This window comes from Pelodiscus sinensis, chromosome 4 (genome assembly GCF_052426305.1).
Source record: "Pelodiscus sinensis isolate ZL-2025 chromosome 4, ASM5242630v1, whole genome shotgun sequence".
In the NCBI taxonomy this organism is placed as follows: domain Eukaryota; kingdom Metazoa; phylum Chordata; order Testudines; family Trionychidae; genus Pelodiscus; species Pelodiscus sinensis.
In genome coordinates, this window is record NC_143055.1 from 87,655,846 (window position 1) to 87,675,849 (window position 20,004).

The following is a 20,004-nucleotide window of genomic DNA, read 5'->3' on the forward strand; positions in this document are numbered from 1 at the left end:
ATCGACCAGGGTCTGCAGCACCATGGTATAGTAGCCCTTCCTGTATATTAACTGGGCTGCTCGATGGGGCGCTGCGCGGATTGCGATGTGTGTCCCATTGAGGACTCCTATGCAGTTCAGGAAGCCAAGGGCGGCAAACCCAGAAATGATGTTGTCCAGGTCCCCGAGATGGACAAGTCTCTTCAGCAGCTCTGCATTGATGGCCCTCACCACCTGCAGCACAAGACAAACAGAGGGTATGTCTACACTACCACCCTAGTTTGAACTAGGGTGGTAATGTAGGCAACCGGAGTTGCAAATGAAACCCGGGATTTGAATTTCCTGGGCTTCATTTGCATAAAGCCAGGCACCGCCATTTTTAAATGTCCGCTAGCGAGGACTCCGTGCCGCGTGGCTACACGCGGCATGGACTAGGTAGTTCAGACTAGGCACGTGTAGCCGCGCGGCACGGAGTCCGCACTAGCGGACATCGGTGCCCGGCTTTATGCAAACGAAGCCCAGGAAATTCAAATCCTGGGGTTCATTTGCAACTCCGGTTGCCTACATTACCACCCTAGTTTGAACTAGGGTGGTAGTGTAGACATACCCAGACAGACAGAAACCAGGGAGTTAGACAGGTTATCTAAGCGCTTGGGAGGAGAACTCTCCCCCTCCCTTCGCAACCCACCGCTCCCCTTGTCAGGACCTCCCCCTCTCCCCTGCATCAGTGCAGGGATGGCCGAGGAGCGGCCTCCAAGTGCCACTCCATCCCCTACTCCCTCTTGCCCTTGCCTGGCAGTCCCCCTTTCTCAGCAGGGCCTGTCCCCCAAAAGTGACTTACCTCCATCAAAACATCCCTGATGGTAGACCTCCCCACTCCATACTAGTGTCCCACACAACAGTAGCTGTCAGGGGTGGCCAGCTTTCACAGGGTGATCGCGACCCTCTTCTGCAGGAGGATGGCGGGCCACAGGTGAGTGTCCTGGTGTTCCCAGAGCAGGGGCGAGCCAGACACACAGCTCCAGGAATGTGGCCTTCCACATCCGGAAGTTGCGAAGCCAGTGGTCGTCGTCCCAGAGCTGCATGACGAGCCGGTCCCACCAGTCTGAACTCGTCTCATGCCTCCAAATCCGCCTGTCCCAAAAAAGTTTGGGGGCAAGGACAGAGTACCTGCATCCCGGAGGAGGGTCTCCTCGGTGCAGTCTGGGTCCATATGGGGCAGGAGATTTATGACAGAGTCATGCAAATGCAGCAGAAGCTGCAGTATGGCAGTGTGGGGCCATCGCCTGCTCAGGGACAGCTCAGGCTCTATGGCCAAAAACACGGTGAAAAGCAGAAAACCCCCCTGCAAATAAACTGCTGTGGTGTCTGAGAAAGCAGGGCAACCAGAGCAAGAACTGCAGCAGCTTTGCTTTCCCTCTAGGAGGTAGGCAAGCCAGAAACAGGAGCAGAGCAATGTCTGTCTAGATAGATCCCTTTAAGCACGCGTCTCTGCAAAGGGCATGCAGCAGCACCTGGAAATAAAACCTGGAAGCACTTCTGGGTGCCTTCTTTTTTCGACAGAGCATCCAGCAGTCTGGATGCTTTTTTTCAAAAAAGCGGATCGATTTTTTGATCCGCATAATGTAATCTAGACATTCTTTTTCGAAAGAGGCTTTTTTGAAAGATACTGATGACAAAGCCTCTGTCGAAAAAGGCATGCAGTCTAGACTTAGCCTTTGTCATACAAGACAAAGTCAGATGCAGACCACTGGCACTTTCTTCCTGTATTATCTCCTGAATGAAAGTCTTTCATACTCTAGAATAAAAAGCCTATCGTACAAAAAACCCTTAGAAAAATATATAAGCTACATTTAAGTAGTCTTTGGCTGCCTTGTGGTCATCCTTATTATTCAAACTAGCCATAAACCTGATAAACTAACAACCAATACCTGTGAATATGGTCCCTTATTTTTAAGAAGAAAATTATAAGTGAGCTTCTTTGTGTTCTAAAATAAAAATAAATAAGTGATCTTAGGGGCCACTACTGCAGCTCAGCTCTGGGGCTGGACTTTATGAATGCCTTCCCCTGCTTATGATACCTGCCATCTATGAGTCTATAAAGGATTCAGGTCTTGACACCGCTGCGAACTGGTTAGATAATTCCTTGAAAATAAATATTTGTGGTGAATTTTACCACATATTTACTATTCTGCCAGCTTTCTTTCACAAATATTGCCTGAATATTATTCATTGTGACCTGTGATTATTTCCCTTCACCCACCCCTTATTTTCCTTAATATTATTCAAACATTTTCTCATCAATAGATAAGCTATTGTCACTATTTGTAAATCTGTTCCTAAGTAAACACTAACATCCTTATTTAGATCTGAAAATGTGCAGAGCTCTTGTAGTCAAGTAAAAGTGTGCGATCAGAGTCAGAATTCCCTAGCACTGTTTGTTTATATGGAAGCCAGTCAAGAGGAACTCACTAACTACTTACAGAAACTCCATTTTGCCCATTCATTCTTCTAATAAGCAAGCATACCTCACCTCCTTTAAAAATCCCAGTCTTTTGCAATGAACATGGAAGGTCACCAGTTCAGGCTATTTCAAACCAAGTAGGTGATCAAGTCCAATATCTGAGCTCTCACCAAAATCATCCTCCCAGCCAGGGCTGTCTTTAGGATTTCTGGGCTCTATAGAATACTATTAAATTAGTGTCCCATGCATGCTGGATGTCCCATTCCCCCCCCCCCCCCCCCACACACACACACACACCAGCTGTCGATTATTTAGAGTAGTGATTTTCGTGTGATTTCAGCAATACACTAATGAGATATTTTTACACAAGTTTTAAACTAAGATCCAGTAAATTCAGAAACTGACAGCGGCTGGCAAATGCCTATTAAATGGCTTCATTACCACTTGAATGGCTCTTTCACAGGTCCTGTTAATAGGCCTGGCTGGCTTTTTCTCTTTTTCTTTACCTAGATACAGAGGATGCAAAGCCACAGAACAGGGATAACAAGAGGCAGATGGGTGGACATTCAGATCCAGTAGTGCCCCACATCTTTGTGTGCCCTGTGCAACTGTGTATTGTATGTATGGATAAGGACGCCTCTACTCCCAGCTAATCTCTTACAATGAGCAGAGTGTCCAACTTGAGAATGCCTGTTGACTGTAGGGCAGTAGTGTCCAACCGTTTTAAGCACAAGATCACTTTTTGAATTTAAATGCAATCAGAGATCTACCTCAAACCCAAATACCCTTGCCCCGCCTCTTTCGTGCCTCTTCCCCATATACATGTTGAACAGAAAGGGTGGTAGTTTGGCTTCCTAAAGGACCCAGGCTTGAGAGTTCTAGGAAGAGAAACAATTGCCCACAGTTACCAATTGATTGCTCTAAGAAAAAAACAAATCTGCTTCCCTCAGGGTATACAGGAAAGTCAACAATACTTCACTATCACAGGCAGATGATGTATCCATCAGTAGGGGATAGATACCCTTCTCTTCATCCAGAGGGATATCATTGCAAACCATTTCTGAGTCAAAACAAGGTCTATGGCCAGACCAACTGTGGTCAACAAGATCAAAGACATCTAGATATTGTCAGAGATGTCTTGACACAAACATTTTCCACAATCTTACCAGAAAAGGGAAGATCTGAGACTGGTCAATAAATGAATTATATAACTTCAGCAAAGGCTGCACTAATTCTTATATCAAGGGACACAATATCTCCCTGCTTGTATTCAGCAGGCAGGAAGCATGTGGATCCAAAGCATAGGTTATTGGACAAATTTCTCTCCATATCTCCAATACTTCTGTTAACATCCCTCTCTGATACTCTATCTCAGAAGGAGGGGGTCCTATCAGTCATATCCTTAAAAATGAAAAAAGAATTTCCTTACAATGGGGGGGGGTTGGATACTCAGACTAGCTACCATGTTTAGACATGCCGAGCTATCTGCCATTCAAGATTTTGCCATGGCAAATGTTTACTATGCACAAGCTCCCAGAGTACACGCATTCTGAACAAGCTACCATTTGCTGAAGTGTCATGCCACTTTACATCGTGAAGTTAGCTCTGGAAATTTCATATTGATGTGCATCACCAAGGAAAATGTATAACATTGCTTATAAAATGTAAATATATACATCCTAAATTGTTTTTGAATCAGCTATATATTCACCAATTCACTAAAATATGGAATCCCAGATGACCCAGTTCAGATTTTTTTCTTATTTCAATTTATTAAGGCTTGAATAACAATTTCAAATGAATTCCTGCTTAAAAAATGGAATGGCTAACTAGCTCTCTCAGAGACCAACAAGAGCTGATATATAGTTCCTCTGCCTCAACGAGGACATTATTCATTTCAAACCAAAGTAATTGAAACTTGAAATCAAAATAACCTGAATTTTATCAAAGGATCAGGATTTGTTCCAGATTCCCTTGTATCTTATCTCGTTCCATTCCGATACAATATTTCTCTATTGAAATCAGTTGGTTCTTTGCATTCTATTCCTTTCTGATCAGAGCAGTGCTTTGGGGATTTTTTTTTCTACTCAATTCACTTTTCTCTCTTCATTTCTTTCCTTCCCTATTCTGTCTGTTGTATGGCTCTATAAGGGATACCGCTGTACTGTTCCATTATTTTTCATAAATTCTGCACAGAATGCCGTTACTGCACGGGAAGCCATTACTCTTATCTCCTTAATTGACAACCATATAGCGTTCACAGGGACCAAATAATATCTAGAGGTTTTTAGAGCTTCGACTCTAAACTTAAAAAGTGATTCCAATAGGTTGCTAAGGTCAGCCAAGAGATAATTTTGTCAGACTATCTCAACTCTTCAAAACACCAACTACTATATGGAAGTGTATATGTAATTGCAAATGAACAGGCACATTATAATGGAGTTTCATGCAATATTTAATTAAAAAGAGGGAATTTAAGACAAGAGCCAGTTTCAACAAAATGTGTCCAGTGCTTTCTTACATAGGCTTTAATGCTGCGGTACTCAAACATCTATCAATAACTATTTTAGGTTGCACAGGTAAAAATGCTTTTGTTAGGGATGACTGACAGATTCTATTATAAGACCCTTTTCTCAGATGTCTCTAACTTGGTCAATCTCTTCAGATTGAAGTTTTCTATGCAAGACATCTATAAAAGCATTTTAAAACAGTTTCAGACAAAAAAGTTGAGTCATTTCAGAATGGCTCAGAACAGTAAAAATGAGAATGGGATTGTAGAAAATAAATTGTTCCGCCAATTGTTCAAACAATTCTTTTACTGAGAAACTCCTGTGTCTCCATGCTTTGAGCAAGAATTTGAAATTTGGCAGAGGTATTGCCCTGATGTCAGAGTTATGCTGTTTTGTTTGTTTGTTTAAGATCTGACCTATTAATAATCCTTTGGGGGAAAAAATCAGTTTGTGTATGCCAAATAGAGGCTTTTTAAACTTTACTAAATTAACTCTTTGAAGAATCTCTCTGTACAGAACATGGACCATTCCTTCACAGCTCCTATGCAGAGCTGACTGAAAAATTTATTTTTCAGTTCAGTGACCAAACTCAGAAATAAATCAAAACCAAAAAAGTTTTGTTTCAAATCCAAACTGATTTGCTCCTCACTGAAAAGAAAAAAAAAAACTACGAAAAATATTTATTCAGATGGAGTCAAAACAAAATTTTGAAATGAAAAATTGTTTATTTTGCTTCTAAATATTCTGATTCAGTATTTACTTTTGAAGCACAAATTCAAATTAATATTTTTGAAAGAGTACATTGGTGTTTTTACAGAGCCAGTGCTAACATTACAATATTTCCTTCATGGGGCTTTTTTGTTGTTGAAAGTATTTGTCAATTTCAGCCCACATTTCTAAATAGGTACCAAAAAGGCACATTTTGGGAAAAATTACTATTCACTAAAGAAAACAGAAACAAGTTAGCTCTGCTTCCTGCATATCTACCTATCTATTGTAACTCCAAATTAATGAACTTTCCTGCTCTGTGGGATTGAGCAGAACTTTCTTTGACATTTTTCTCAATGGGGATGCTGGGAGACGACGTGTTTTCGAGCACTAGAACAGAGCAGAAAAAAAAACCCTCACTCTTGTGCTCCTCCTGCTAATGCAAAACATTGGAGGAAAAAACATTGTGGAAGCTTGACTCTAATGGAGAAGGTAGGAATTGGGAGAAAGAAATGAAATACTTGATGAGAGCATCCTCAGAGGAGGGAAGTCAAATAAGAGTCAAGATAGTGGAGGGAAAGAGTTTGGGAATATAAAAAGATAGGGGAGGGCTCATATATGGGCATGATGAGGGGAAAGGAGACAGGGAAGAGCCAGGGAATGGAGAGAGGAAGGCAATAGATAGGAGAGGAGCAGAAGCCAAAAAGATGGTAATAGGAGACAAAGGCTATGTCTATATTGCAGAGAAAAGTCGGAAAAAGATACGCAAATTGTGAATCGCAATTTACATATCTTTTTCCACCTTTTTTCCCTGAAAGAGACCTTTCCAAAATTTGGCCCATCAATACAGGGCCAAATTTGGGAAAACACACCTCTTTTGGAACATCCCTTATTCTTCTCACGAGAAGAATACAGGGATGCCGAAAGAACATATCTGCTTTTTCAGAAACTGTTCCTTGCAGTCTAGACATAGCCAAAGGGGATATGTACAGCCTTAATACTAGCATTTGCTAACTTTTGAGTGTGCTTGACTTTACAATCTTAACATTATCTACAACTTACACTGCATTGACGACATTGTCATCATATGGAGCCACAGGAAGGACGTCCTTGAAAAATTTCACAGGGATTTCAACAACTTCCACCCTACCATCAAACTTAGCTTGCACCAATCCATACAAAAGATCCACTTTCTTGACACTACAGTACAATTACATGATGGACACTTTTCCTCCACCTTATACTGGAAACCTACTGACCATTACGCTTACCTACATGGCTCCAGCTTCCATCCAAGACACATAAATTTCCCAATACATTTTTTACAGCCAGGCCCTAAAATACAAGCGGACACGTTCCAATCCGACAGACAGAGACACCTACAGGATGTATATAAAGCATTCTTAAAACTGAACTGTCCACTCGGAGAAGTGAATAAACAGATAGAGCCAGACAAGTACCCAGACATCAGTTACTTCAAGATAGGCCTTAAAAAGAAAACAACAGGACATCACTTATCACCTATAGCCCCCAAACTTAAACCTATCCAATTCATTATCAACAATTTACAACCTATTCTAGTTAGTGACCCCTCACTCTCACAAGTGTGGGGGACAGATCAATCCTCGCTTACAGACACCCCCTAACCTCAAACAAATTATTTCCAATAACCACAAAGCATACATCCATCATACTCACCCAGGAACCCACCTCTGCAACAACCCCTATTCCAACTCTGTCCACACATCTATAAAGGCGATATCATCACAGGACCAAACCATATACACTACGACATCAGAGGCTTGTACAATTGCACATCAATTAATGTGATCTATGCCATCAAGTGCCAGCAATGCCCCTCTGCCATGTATATTAGCCAAATTGGACAGTCTGTACGAGAAAGAATTAATGGACACAAATCAGATATCCGAAAAGGCAACACACAGAAACCTGTTGGGGAACATTTTAGCTTGCCTGGACACTCATTAATGGATCTCAAAGTCACTGTATTAGTTCAAACCAATTTCAAAAGCCAGCTCGACAGGGAAGCTACATAACTTAATTTCATTTACATGTTTGATTCTGTGATGGGGGGACTCACCCCCGCACGCTCGGCCCCGGAGCCAAGACCCCGCACCCTGTGCGGCCGATCAGCTGGTGCCGGGAGTCCGGCACGGCAGCACAGGCAGAGGAGCCGGGGGAAACCGGCATGGCCGGCGCGCATGCACAGGGCGGCCCAGGTGATAGCCGGCGGGCACTAGGACCCGGGGCGGCAGGGCGGCCAACGGAGGGGTGGGCCGGACGTCAAGCGGGGAATTCAAAAGGGCGGCGGGAGGAACAGGCAGGGGGGGAGGATTGGGGAGAGCAGGGGAGTTTCTGCTCTCAGCCTCCTCCGCAGGGCATGCCAGAGACTCCACAGGAGGCAGTGCGGTGCCTGGAGCCCGAATCCCAGCACCCAACGCAGACAGCTGGACCAGGGAGGAGCGAGACGGGATGGCACAATACCGGGACGGCAGCGGTCGCCGGGCGGACAGTTGGGGGCCGGGGACCCAGCGATCCTGGGGACGACTGCAGTGGACGGCGGAGTAGCAAGCTCGGTGGGAGCCGACTGCAGAGAGGGGACCGGGGGAGCGGAGAGGTAGAGGCCGGGAACAGGGGCAGCTCAGGACCCATTGCGGCCCCGGGCTTGCGAACTAGGGGTGCCCCAGGACCTCTGAACGACCGACCCGGTTACACTGGTGGAGAACGTGGGTGGCCCCTAGGGGGAGCACAAGAATAGCGTAGGGGGCACAAAGAAAAAAAAGAGAAACACTGTATGTATGTATAGACACAAAGGGAGGGGTAAATTGAGGGCGACTCAGAGTGCAGAGATGGATGCGGGGAAGCTGCTGGAATGGCTGGCCGACAACCAGCGCCAACAACAAATTCAACTCCTCCAGCAAATGGCGGAGCAACAGAAAGAGCAGCAGAGGCTGGTAAAAGAGTTAATGGAGCAGCAGCAGAGCCAGATGGACCGGTGGCTCCGACAAGGGCCAGTGAGAGTAGGGGGCCCAACTGGGGCTATGGGCGAAGTGGCAGGTGAAGGCGCGGCCCTAGCTCTACCCCTGAGGCTGATGAAAATGACCCCAAGCGATGACCCAGAGGCGTTCCTCATAACTTTTGAGAGGGTGGCCACAGCAGCTAGGTGGCCCGAGGAGAACTGGGCGACCCTGTTAGCCCCGTACCTTACGGGTGCCGCGCAAAGGACCTACAGGGGCCTGTCGGCACGGGACGCTTTGCACTACCATAAGGTAAAAGAGGCCATTTTAGATCAGGCGGGGATTACACCTGAGACGCACCGGCAGAGGTTTAGGGCGGAGAAATACCGGCCGGGGGAGCGCCCTAAGGCGGTGGTACAGAGACTTAAGGAGGCGGCCGTGCGGTGGCTGGAGCCAGAGAGAAAGTTAGCCATGCAAGTAGTAGAAATTATAGTGTTGGACCAGTTCTTGCAGATCCTGCCACCGGACAGCCGCCTGTGGGTCAGACGCCACCAACCCACCACCCTGGGGGAAGCAACCGCCGTTTTGGAGAATTACATGGTGGCGGCAGTTGGAGAAGAGAAACCAGAGAGGGGCCCGGCTCCAGGGGCCAAGAGTGCGGGGGTGAGTCCCCCCGTCACAGATTCCTACAACAGAAGTCTAAACAAAGATATTGGCTGGATGGCCTGCTACATTCCACATCATAATGACATTAAAAAAGGTACTTAAAATGGGTACTAAGTATTCTTATCAGCTTCATTTAGCATGGACACTGTAATTGACAATTTCTGTCCCATTTTTTTTTCTTCTTTTTCCTCCTCTTCCCACTCCCATCCCCTCTCTGTGCTATTTAGGTGAAAACTGGACCCCTTAAACTCCATTCATCTGAAGAAGTAGGTAGTGATCATGAAAGCTCATGATACCATCCACATTTTTTGTTAGCCTCAAAGGTGCTGCAGGACTATTTGTTGTTTTTTAAGATTCTCTGAAATAGTTTACATATGTACATAACCACACACACAATGTCTATCTTGCTTTTTCCTTTTTCTACATGTAACTTGATATTTGACCTCAAAATTGTACAGCTGGAAAAAATATTTGTAAAAATACAAAAACATTTAGATATAGCTGGGGTGAAGGATCACACTCTTTAAAAGTTGACTTGTTGGCATGGCTACTAAACAAAATCCAGAAATTATCATTCAGACCCATTCTCATCCTGACTGTTATGCTACAGGTCTATTATGTATGGTAAGGCTCTTACACTGTTCCTCATAAATAATAGCTCATTGAGTTTCACCAAGATGATTGTAGGTGTATACTGTCTCTTTGACCTTACTGCACTGTCAAGAAAGTATTAGCGTTCCAGACCTGCAGAAAATGCTAATGCAATAGCCCTATAGAATTTAAACATTCCCTAGAGTGTAAGCCAATCCACTGAATTCTACAGCAGGAACATAATTATTCAGAGCTCACTTCTTACTTCAAGTCAATCCTGTGTTGGCACTTGATGCTGAGCCAAACTACCCCCTAAGAGCATCAAGGGGCATTCTGAATGCCTTAATCTCCTGACTGTACATAGCTGTGGCCTTACAACACCGTTTTACGGAGTACAGCTTTAAACCCCATCCCCTACACTGATAATTCTATCTGGCCTTTATGAGAGCTCAATTAGGCTACTTTATGCACCTCCCCTCCAGCATACATCACAATAAGTCAGAGAGACAATGTGGGCTTTAAATTATATAGGATGGTTTAAATATTGTAAAGTACAAATACAATTCTCCTTTAATGCTATAACTCAAATAAAAGCTTGGGCTTGTTGCAAGAATGATTGGGTGAGTTTTTTAGCATGTGTTATGCAAGAGGCCTGTCTAGCAGATCATAATGGTGCCTTCTGGCCTTACAATATATATTAATTCAATTATTCATTCTTTGTTACCCTGCACCATGTGCAGTCAATTAGAATAATTCAGCATGGGTATTTGGTTTTAGATTTTCTTTAGAATGGTATAAATGATTGCACAAGGTATAGGATGCTAGAGAACAAGGCCGTGGGGATTATAATTAAACACAAGTTTGTATGAGCAACTGTTCTCTCTGAAGTCATTGGAACTATGGTGATTTACACCAGCTGAACATCTTCTCCATGGTTTCTATTTGGTTTGACTAGTATTTTATTTACATGTGGTAAAATTAGACTGAGTGCACAAAACGGAAGCAAGACCTGTGTGTTGCAACCTAACCCTGTTCTCGCCTCTGTTGGGATACCACTCTGATTGCACACACAGACTCAAATCCTTCATATCCATGATTCTAAGCCATTGGGTCTGGGTAGCAAGTGATCACTGTTCTTAGCTCTAAGTTCAGGCACACTCCTAGGATGACCTTGGGTCCCTCTTCTCATCAGGCAGCCTTAGACTCTGTCACTTATGAACTCAGCAGGGCTGGGGCACATTTAGTAAAACTCTCCCTCAGAATTCTACCTCATTGTAGATTTCTGAGCTTCTCAATTAACCCCATGGACAACATGGCAGGAAAGCAAGGAGCACAGACTTAGCAAAGGAATTTCTTGTTCATGGACACTGTCACTCTGTTGTGCTTTAAGAGTAGAGATCTTTAAAAACAAAGTCCTGAATGCAACCCAAGTCTGATTTCATCTCACCTGTGAGTCCTGGGTTTGCTCGGTATCCTTGAGTTAGGCAACCCTTCCAACATTCTTTAGCCTAGTCTTCTTTCATCTGCCTTGAGGACTGGTCCCTTTCAAAATAAGAGCATCCCTCTTAAGATATTCTGTCCTCCTTTGAAGTATCTGTGCTTGCTGGGAAAATTCTGGTCTCTACCCTCCAGTGATGTCTGAATAGAATTAATAGCACTAACAGTAGAAAAACCATTGTTCCAATAAGGGACAGTCATCTAACATTAATTGATTGTTATGGCTCTATCATAGCTTCTCAAAGAGCCCCACTAGGTAACTACCCCTAAAACAAAAATGAATGCAAAGGTATGTCTACACTAGCTCATTAATTCGAGTTAGGTAGGCAAATGAGGCAACCGGAGTTGCAAATGAAGCTCGGGATTTAAATATCCCGGGCTTTATTATCATGTTCCCATCCAGTCGCCATTTTGAAATTTCACTAGCCCTAACTCACTGCCGCATGGCTACACACAGCAGTGAAACATTAATTTGAACTAAGTCCTTGTTCATGGAATGAGGAGTAACAGTTAATTAGAACTAAGGACTTAGTTCGAATTAACATTTCACTGCCATGTGTAGCCACGCGGCAGTGAGTTCAGGCTAATGAAATTTCAAAATGGCGACCAGACAGGAACATGCAAATAAAACCCGGGATATTTAAATCCCAGGCTTTATTTGCAACTCCGGTCGCCTCATTTGCCTACCTAGCTCGAATTACTGAGCTAGTGTAGACATATCCCAAATGAATACAATATGGAAGTCACATACAACAATGCAGATTACAGTGGAAAGTAGAAACATTGAAAAGAAACCACATTTGCTAAATATAGTTAACAATTTGCAGACATTCCTAACCCATGACAATATATGTTGTGTAATTCCACCTGTGCCTTATTATTAGTGCTGAGGCAAGAGTCAATGGGTTCATGTGTCTTGTGTTAACCTTCTACACAAAAGAGAATTTCATCCACAATGCCTTACATTTTTCTATGTATTCACAGACAAGTAGAACACACTCCTACATGAGTTTTTCATATTAAATAGCTTAATACAAATCTCAAAATAAAAATAGTCTCCTTATAGGGAACATGAAAAAAAACCTTCATAAAGTGCACTTATAAAAATGTACTGACATTTGGCAAGTACTTGTTACCATGTAGTTTAATTCTGAAGGGTATAGCATGCCTTTAATGATAGTTCCATTTACTATTGCTTAGACAACACGAGAGGTCATTTGTTCAGATATATAATATAAAAATGCATCAATTATTTAAATATCAATAAGATTATACTTCATAAAAATCCTCCAATGCCTGCAACTGTACATGAGACAAGTTCTAAAATAATGTATGAGAATAAAACAAATAAGTCCACTGCTTATCATACAGTGTGACAGTGATAAATTCCCTCAGTGATTTTCAGGTGACCTATTGTTATCTTCAACTGTCTTCTAGCTTGTCAATCTTCTGCTTCCAGATAGTATCAGTCTTTCACACAGACAAAAACCTTGCTTAGAGGGACTTACACTTTGTGCTAGTAATAGGTGTTTTATCTTCTAGTGGATTATTTGACCACTGTTCTTGTGGATTTTTGGAGAAGCAGCATCTCTGATTATCTCACAATTTATCTCTTGTAAAAATCTTGTTTGAGACTGAGTTACTAAAGGAGGGTCACTCTTTCAGAGCTGTGTCTCTCCCTCTGGCTTTTAGTACCAGATAAGACTTTGAATCATAACAGGTGTGGACACAGGAAGCATTCACAAACACAGAAATGTTTGATGAATGCTAACAATTCATGAATTACAGTCTTTATAGGCATCAAATTTGACAGCATACCCATACAAAAAAACCCAAACCAAACCCACTAGCTAATCTCTCCTATGCTGTCTACATTGGCACCCCTTTTCGTAAAAGGGATGCTAATGAGACCAGTCGGAATTGCAAATGCCACGGGGGATTTAAATATCCCCCGCGGCATTTGCATGAACATGGTTGCCGCTTTTTTCCGGCTCGGGGTTTTGCCGGAGAAAAGCGCCAGTCTAGACAGGATCTTGCGGAAAATAAGCCCTTTTCCGGAAGATCCCTTATTCCTACTTGAAAGTGCCAGTAGTTGTGAGAGTTGGGGCAAGATTTTTGTGCAGAAAACCAGTCTGCGATGGTCTATTAGCTATGTTAGTGTTGCCATGTAAGTGTGTAGTTGACTGATAAGCACAGTGCAGTTACACAGCTACATATGGCTTAGCAAAATGCAAATATGCACAAAATGAAAATATGGCTGACTTTGGTAAGAAGAAAATGTTCTATCAATTTACCTTCCTTTTGTGAACTCTGTAGAATGCACTGACATTATCAACAAGTTGTTTAGAAAATTTGACACAAAGGAAAGGTTTTCTTCTTATATAGAAGAGAAGAGATATATATTCTTTAAAAATAATCTATTGCCACATAATACACAGTCTGTTTTTGAGAGCTAGCCTCTGGGGTGAGTATGGCAAGGTTGAAGTCTTTAGTCACTGGGGGAATTCAAAGCTGATTCACTGAAGGTAAACTAGAAGTGTCTCAGCAACCAGGATGTGCTAGTTATAGTCATTCTATTAAAGGTTTTTTAAAAAAACCTTCAGTTATAGTTGAACATTATCTTTTCCATCATTACCAGAAGGTGGATTAATTCAAGAGTACTTACAGAACTGTAGCAACAAAGGAGGACAATCTATAGTTCCTAAAATGCAAAGGAGGAAGAGGAAGAAGTGCTCTTTGTGAGTGGGAGTAAAGGTTGAACCTCTGGGGCTCCCTGGTCCGGCAATATCCATCACCCGGTAGGACCATGGGTGTTCCAGGACCAGGGAGTCCCAGTGGCGGGCTGGCAGCTGGGCTCCCTGATGCACTGCAACTGGGCAGTCAGGAGCAACCCAGTGGGGTTGTCTGGCAGGGCCAGGATCCCTGGGGCTCAGTACTCCACAGCGGGACAGTAAGGAGCATAGTGCACATGGAGCTGGACTGCTCGGCATAGTAGAGAAGGAGGTGGGGGGACCAGCAGGGAACGAGGCTGTTGGCAAGAGGGATCTGGGCAGGACACTAGCAGCTGGTCCAAGGCTGGGGGAGCTTGAAGCAGGGAAGCCAGATATGACCACCCATATCCGGCAAAATCTCCCATCCAGGACCAATCAGGTCCTGAGGGTGCCAGCCTAGGGAGGTCCAACCTGTACTGCTATTGCTCCCAACCTGATGCCCAGAGCTCAACAAACCGCTGAATCTATTCACCCGTGGTGAGTAGATTTCAGCCAGTCGCTCCGTGCGACCCATTCACTGGTGCTTCACGCATTTGCAGTGCCGGTTTGGCGCATGTGCAGTGCGGGGCTGGCGAGTAGCTCTCACCGGGGTTTGTCAAGCCCTGCTGATGCCAAATGACATTGAAATTTAAACTTCAAGCAAATCTCAATGCGGCAACCTTTTACACAGGCAAAGGTTGAATGTCAGTAAAATGTTTGCCTTTACCTTTGTAAGGGCTGATGAATAAGACTAAGGGTACGTCTATACTAGCGCCCTAGATCGATCTAGGGAGGCTAATGAGGGTGACCGAAATTGCAAATCAAACCCAAGATTTAAATATCCCGCACGTGATTTGCATGTTCCCGGCCGGTCGCCATTTTAGAAATTGACTAGCCCAAAGTAACTGCCTGCGTCTACACACGGCAGTGAAACGGGATTCAGATTTAAAGCCCTCACTTGAATTATCTGGTATTCCTCCTGCAATGAGGTTCACCAGTTAATTCGATTTAGGGGCTGTAAATTGGAATCCTGTTTCACTGCTGCGTGTAGACACGGGCAGTTACTTCGGGCTAGTCCATTTCTAAAATGGCAACTGGCCGGGAACATGCAAATCAAGCGGGGAAATATTAATCCCAGGCTTGATTTGCAATTTCAGTCTCCTTCATTAGCCTCCCAGGATCAATCCCTAACGTGTAGATGTACCCTAATTTACAGCAATAATATAAATACATCAAAACAAAATATGAATTTCCAATATGCTCCCTGCCTAGAGACTGATGGAGAACACCATTTCTAAGTTAAATTCTTTAGCTATGAAAGGATACTTAGTTATTTGCCCACCATGGTATGTCTATGGCACTCGTGGCAGGGTACTGCTGGGAAGCCTAGATCAATTCCTGCCACTATAGCACCAATCCAGGAGAATGGACTGGGGCTGAGTGAACAGCTCTGTGTTTTCACCTGCCAACCTCATTTGCAGTATCTAGCATCTGGAATAGTAATAGAGATGTAGATGTGTTAGTCTGGTGTAGCTGAAACAAAAGACAGAACCATGCAGCACTTTAAAGACTAACAAGATGATTTATTAGGTGATGAGCTTTCGTGGGTCAGACCTACTTCCTCAGGTCAAATTGTGGAAGAAAATTGGCATGGTCATATATACCAAAGGGATACAATCAAAAAAAGTGAACACATAAAAAAGGACAAATCAAATTTCACAACAGAAGAGGGATGAGGGGGGAGGTTAATGTCTGTGAGCTAATGATATTAGAGGTGATAATTGGGGAAGCTATCTTTGTAATGGATAAGATAATTAATGTCTTTGTTTAAACTTAGGCGTAAAGTGTTGAATTTAAGCATGAATGACAGTTCAGAGGTTTCTCTTTGAAGTCTTGTGTTTAAATGTCTTTGAAGCAGGATGCAGGGAGTCAAGTCGTTGAGACAATGCCTTTTCTGGTTGAAATGGCAAGAAACGGTTTTTTCTTTATGAAACTGTCTGATATCTGTTTTGTGTGTATTGATTCTTTGGCGAAGTGTCTGAGATGTTTGCCCAATGCACATAGCAGAAGGACACTGTCGGCACATGATGGCATAAATTATATATCTGGATGAGCAGGAATATGTGTTTTTGATCTTATAACTGAATTGGTTAGGTCCAATGATGGTGTCAGCAGAGTAAATATGTGGACAAAGCTGGCAATGGGGTTTGTTGCAAGGGAAAGTTCCAGGGTTAGTATTAGTGTGGTATGTCCTGTGGTTGTTGGTAAGAATCATCCTGAGGTTAGGTGGTTGTCTATAGGAGACTATGGGTCTGTCTCCCAGAGCCTCTTGGAGTGTAGCATCTGGAAGAAAGTGAAAGAAAGGGAAATGGAGTCCAAGAGGTGGGAGATCAGGCTCAGGAGGAGATAGGAGCCTCTTAGTCTGTTGCTGGCCAAGCCTATGATAGATGAACCATTGTAAAGCCATTCAGAAGCTCGTGGTGGGAAATTGATTGTAAGTACAAAGCACAGGTGTTGCACCAAACTGAAGTGATTCACTGAGGAAAGGAGCTAAGGGGCTGAATCTAAAGAGGCAAGGCTTTGCACTCTGCCACAGTTCTCATCACTGGAATATATCAGTGTCCATGTTTTCCCTTTCTGGTGGACAATAAAGTGAGTTTTTTCAGTGTGAGAATAGAAAGGAGGTAAAAATTTTTAGAAGTGCAAACTAAATAAGATACCAGAGAGAATAATTAATAATGAACTAGTGGTAAAGAAACATGGGTGGAGCACTTCTACTTCCCACCTTCTCGTAAACTGTTCTTTAAGAAAATTATTTTCAAAATAAAAAGTAACAATTGAGGAAGGAAGAGAGGAAAATGACATTGCCAGATACTGTGAGCTATATTAACAACTCAAAACAGGCCAAACAAGAATTTAAAGAGCAGTTAGAAAAAATACACAAACATCACTTCAGAAGCAGGAAGCCTGATAAATCATGAATGGAGTTAGTGAACAATCAATGTGCTAAACAAGCACTCAAGGAAGAAATGTCCTTGTAGAGAAGCTAAATTAGTTCATTTCATTAGTCTTTAGCAAAATAAGCAGTAATGGGAATAAGAGGGTGGGTTCTCTCATGGCTTAGTAACTGATTACAAGACTGGAAACAAAGGGCAGGAATAAAGTTAATTTTCACAGAGGAGAGGGATAACTAGTGGTAACCTCCAGGGATCTATATTGGGATTAGAGCTATATACCTATACATGATCTGGAAAAATAGGTAAAGAGTGAAATGGTAAAATTAGCTTCTCCTGGTCCAACAAACTCCCTTATCTGGGACCAGTCAGACCCCAAGGGTGACAGACCGGGGAGGCCCAATCTGTGCTTCTTCCCACAATGCACAGTCAACTTGTGGAACTAATGGCTGTCATTACATCCCCGACAAAACTATAACTGGGTTCAAAACAGAATTTGATGAGTTCAAGGAGAGCAGGTCCAACAATGATGATTATCTAAGGCAGGGGTGGGCAAAAGGGCCTTCGTGGGCTGGAGGCACTCCTCCCCCCTCACCTCCAGGCCCTGCTGCTACTCCAGCCCCCAGGCCAATCAGGGCCTGGAGGTGAGGGGGGAGGAGCGCACAAAATCTTTTCCCACCCTGCCCCCACTCTTCAAGGAATGCACAGTGCTTAGAAATGCTTCATGCTCCTAGCAGTGTGGGAGGAGACTTCCCACCCTGCCCCTGCCCCTGCCCCTGCCCCTGCCCTGCAAGGGGCTCAGCACTGTTCAGTTGGTGCTTGATTCTAAACTTAGTACTCCCTTGCAGGGTGGGGGCAAGGAGTGAGAGACTTCACTTGCTCCCCCTTTCTAGGCCCTGATTGCCCTGGGGGGAGAGCATATGAAGTCTTCTCTCACCATCAGGGGCACGTGTACCTAGAGGGAACTGCCAGCTTTTCAGAATACCTGGCAGTTCTCTGGGAGGAGGGACCAAAGACTTTGCAGGCTAATCAGAGTCTGTGGGTGGGGAAGCATGGAAGTGTCCTGGCTCCACCCCATCTCCCTGATATCCCACTTTCTGAAGTGGCCCCCAGTCAAAAATTATTGCCCACCCCAGATCTAAGGGATGAAACCCCAAGTTCTGAGTATTCTTAGGACTCTAACTACTACAAATGGATGGCAGGATAAATCTCTCGATTTCCCAGTTCTCATCATTGCCTCTGAAGCATCTGGAATTGGCCACTGTCAAAAGACAGGATACTGGACCATTAGTCTGACCTAGTATAGCCATTCTTATGTACTTTTTCAAACCACAATTTCAATGAAATAGGAAAAGTAATACAAAAAAAATCTTAACTTTTAGAAAGCAAAGAGCTCAATAAACCACAAATCTCTTAGTATGACACTAACTTAGCCACACATTTGTGCTATTATTTTTTAAGGAACTACTGTTCTCTTTTCACAAGTGTTCATATTTTAAAACTTCCTGACAATATTTATGATACTGAACTTTATTGAAATTGTCATTATCCTTAATGTTTTTGTTGGTGGTGTGCTTATTCTTCAGCAATCTATTTATTTCACTAAAACTCTTAGGAATAGAGGCCAAATTAATTCTCAGCTACCCAACAGCTGTTTTAGATTTTGTCAGTATTTCTGATACATTTTAGTGTGCTTTTGGATTATGTTGTTGTGTGCTTAATGCATGTAATCCATGTCTGTATTAAAAGGATACTTGACCGCATTTGGTGTAAATAGCAGTGCCATCTAGTTGCATGAAGACAACCAGTAAATCAGCTTACAATTAGTGTGCTTCTTTTTATCCGAGAGACTAGTACTAATCCATGGTACTAAGGATCAGAATAGCAATGCCTTTAATTAAATGTAACATTGCAGTAATACCAAATTTATTCCCTGAATTCTGACAGTCAAATACATGGAAATATGCATAATCCCACTAGTGTTTGAATTAGTATAGTTGTAATGTATAAAAGAGTGGAAAAGGGCAAGTCTAAATAAAAAATAATCTGAATGACTAGATTTTAATTTTTGGTACCTACTGAGCAACTTCCTTAATCTCTTCCAGATGGGTACAAATACATAAAAATTATTACAAGAGAAAGTTAAAAATAGAAATCTTTTATGGTTTTTGTCTCTAAGGTAATTTTAGTCAGTATGCAGCAATCTATAGTACACGTGGAAGTATGTATATTCTACATTCTCCCACCCTATGTTCAGCTCAATATTGGGACAGGCAAAGATTGCTTTAAAACAATGTTATACCTCAGTTATTCCCCACATATTCAGAAAGCTTAGAAGCTTGTTTTCTGGTAGCTTTGGATTCATTTGGAACATATATTAGCAGGAGTACACTGCATTTCAGCCACCTCCTCATCCTCCTTTGCCCACTTCTGTTGCACACTCTTCCCTCGACTCCAATCTTAACCTTAGGTTGTGGGTGTGATAGAGCAAAGTACAGTATGCTTTTGCACTGCAACTGTATATGAGCAAGAGACACCCCAGCTGGGGTGGGGAGAAACATTCTTCCTCTTCCCCAAGGATTGAAAAAGAAATAATTTGAATTAGTGAAATTAGGAACACTATAAATACAGATTGCTTTACACTTTTATAACATGATATTTAGATACTTGTCCATAGACATTCAGGAATATGTGGCTGTACCAGCACTTTTCTATTATGCTACATTAGGCCTTTTCTAAGAAAATAAAATGTGATATAATGTTACTATAAAGGAATTACACAAAAGCTATAACTCAGAATTAATGAGAAAACACTGATTTACGAAGTTTGTGCAAGTAGCAGAAACTGCTATTAATGTATAATGTGTTTCTTTCCACCAAAAAAGATTAATGTTCCATTTCCTTTGA

At 42.8% G+C, this 20,004-nt stretch overlaps 1 long non-coding RNA gene across 2 annotated transcripts in view; it reads right to left on the reverse strand.

The window, feature by feature from the left end:
• Positions 1–20,004, reverse strand: part of LOC149524542 (uncharacterized) — a 189,563-nt gene that overhangs the window by 89,521 nt on the left and 80,038 nt on the right. Inside the window, exon 5 of one of the 2 annotated variants that reach the window (XR_016349460.1) lies at positions 11,344–11,438. The exons of the other annotated variant lie outside the window; for it this stretch is intronic. This is a non-coding gene — a long non-coding RNA (uncharacterized LOC149524542). The remainder of the gene's footprint in view (positions 1–11,343; positions 11,439–20,004) is intronic. 2 annotated transcript variants of the gene reach the window in all.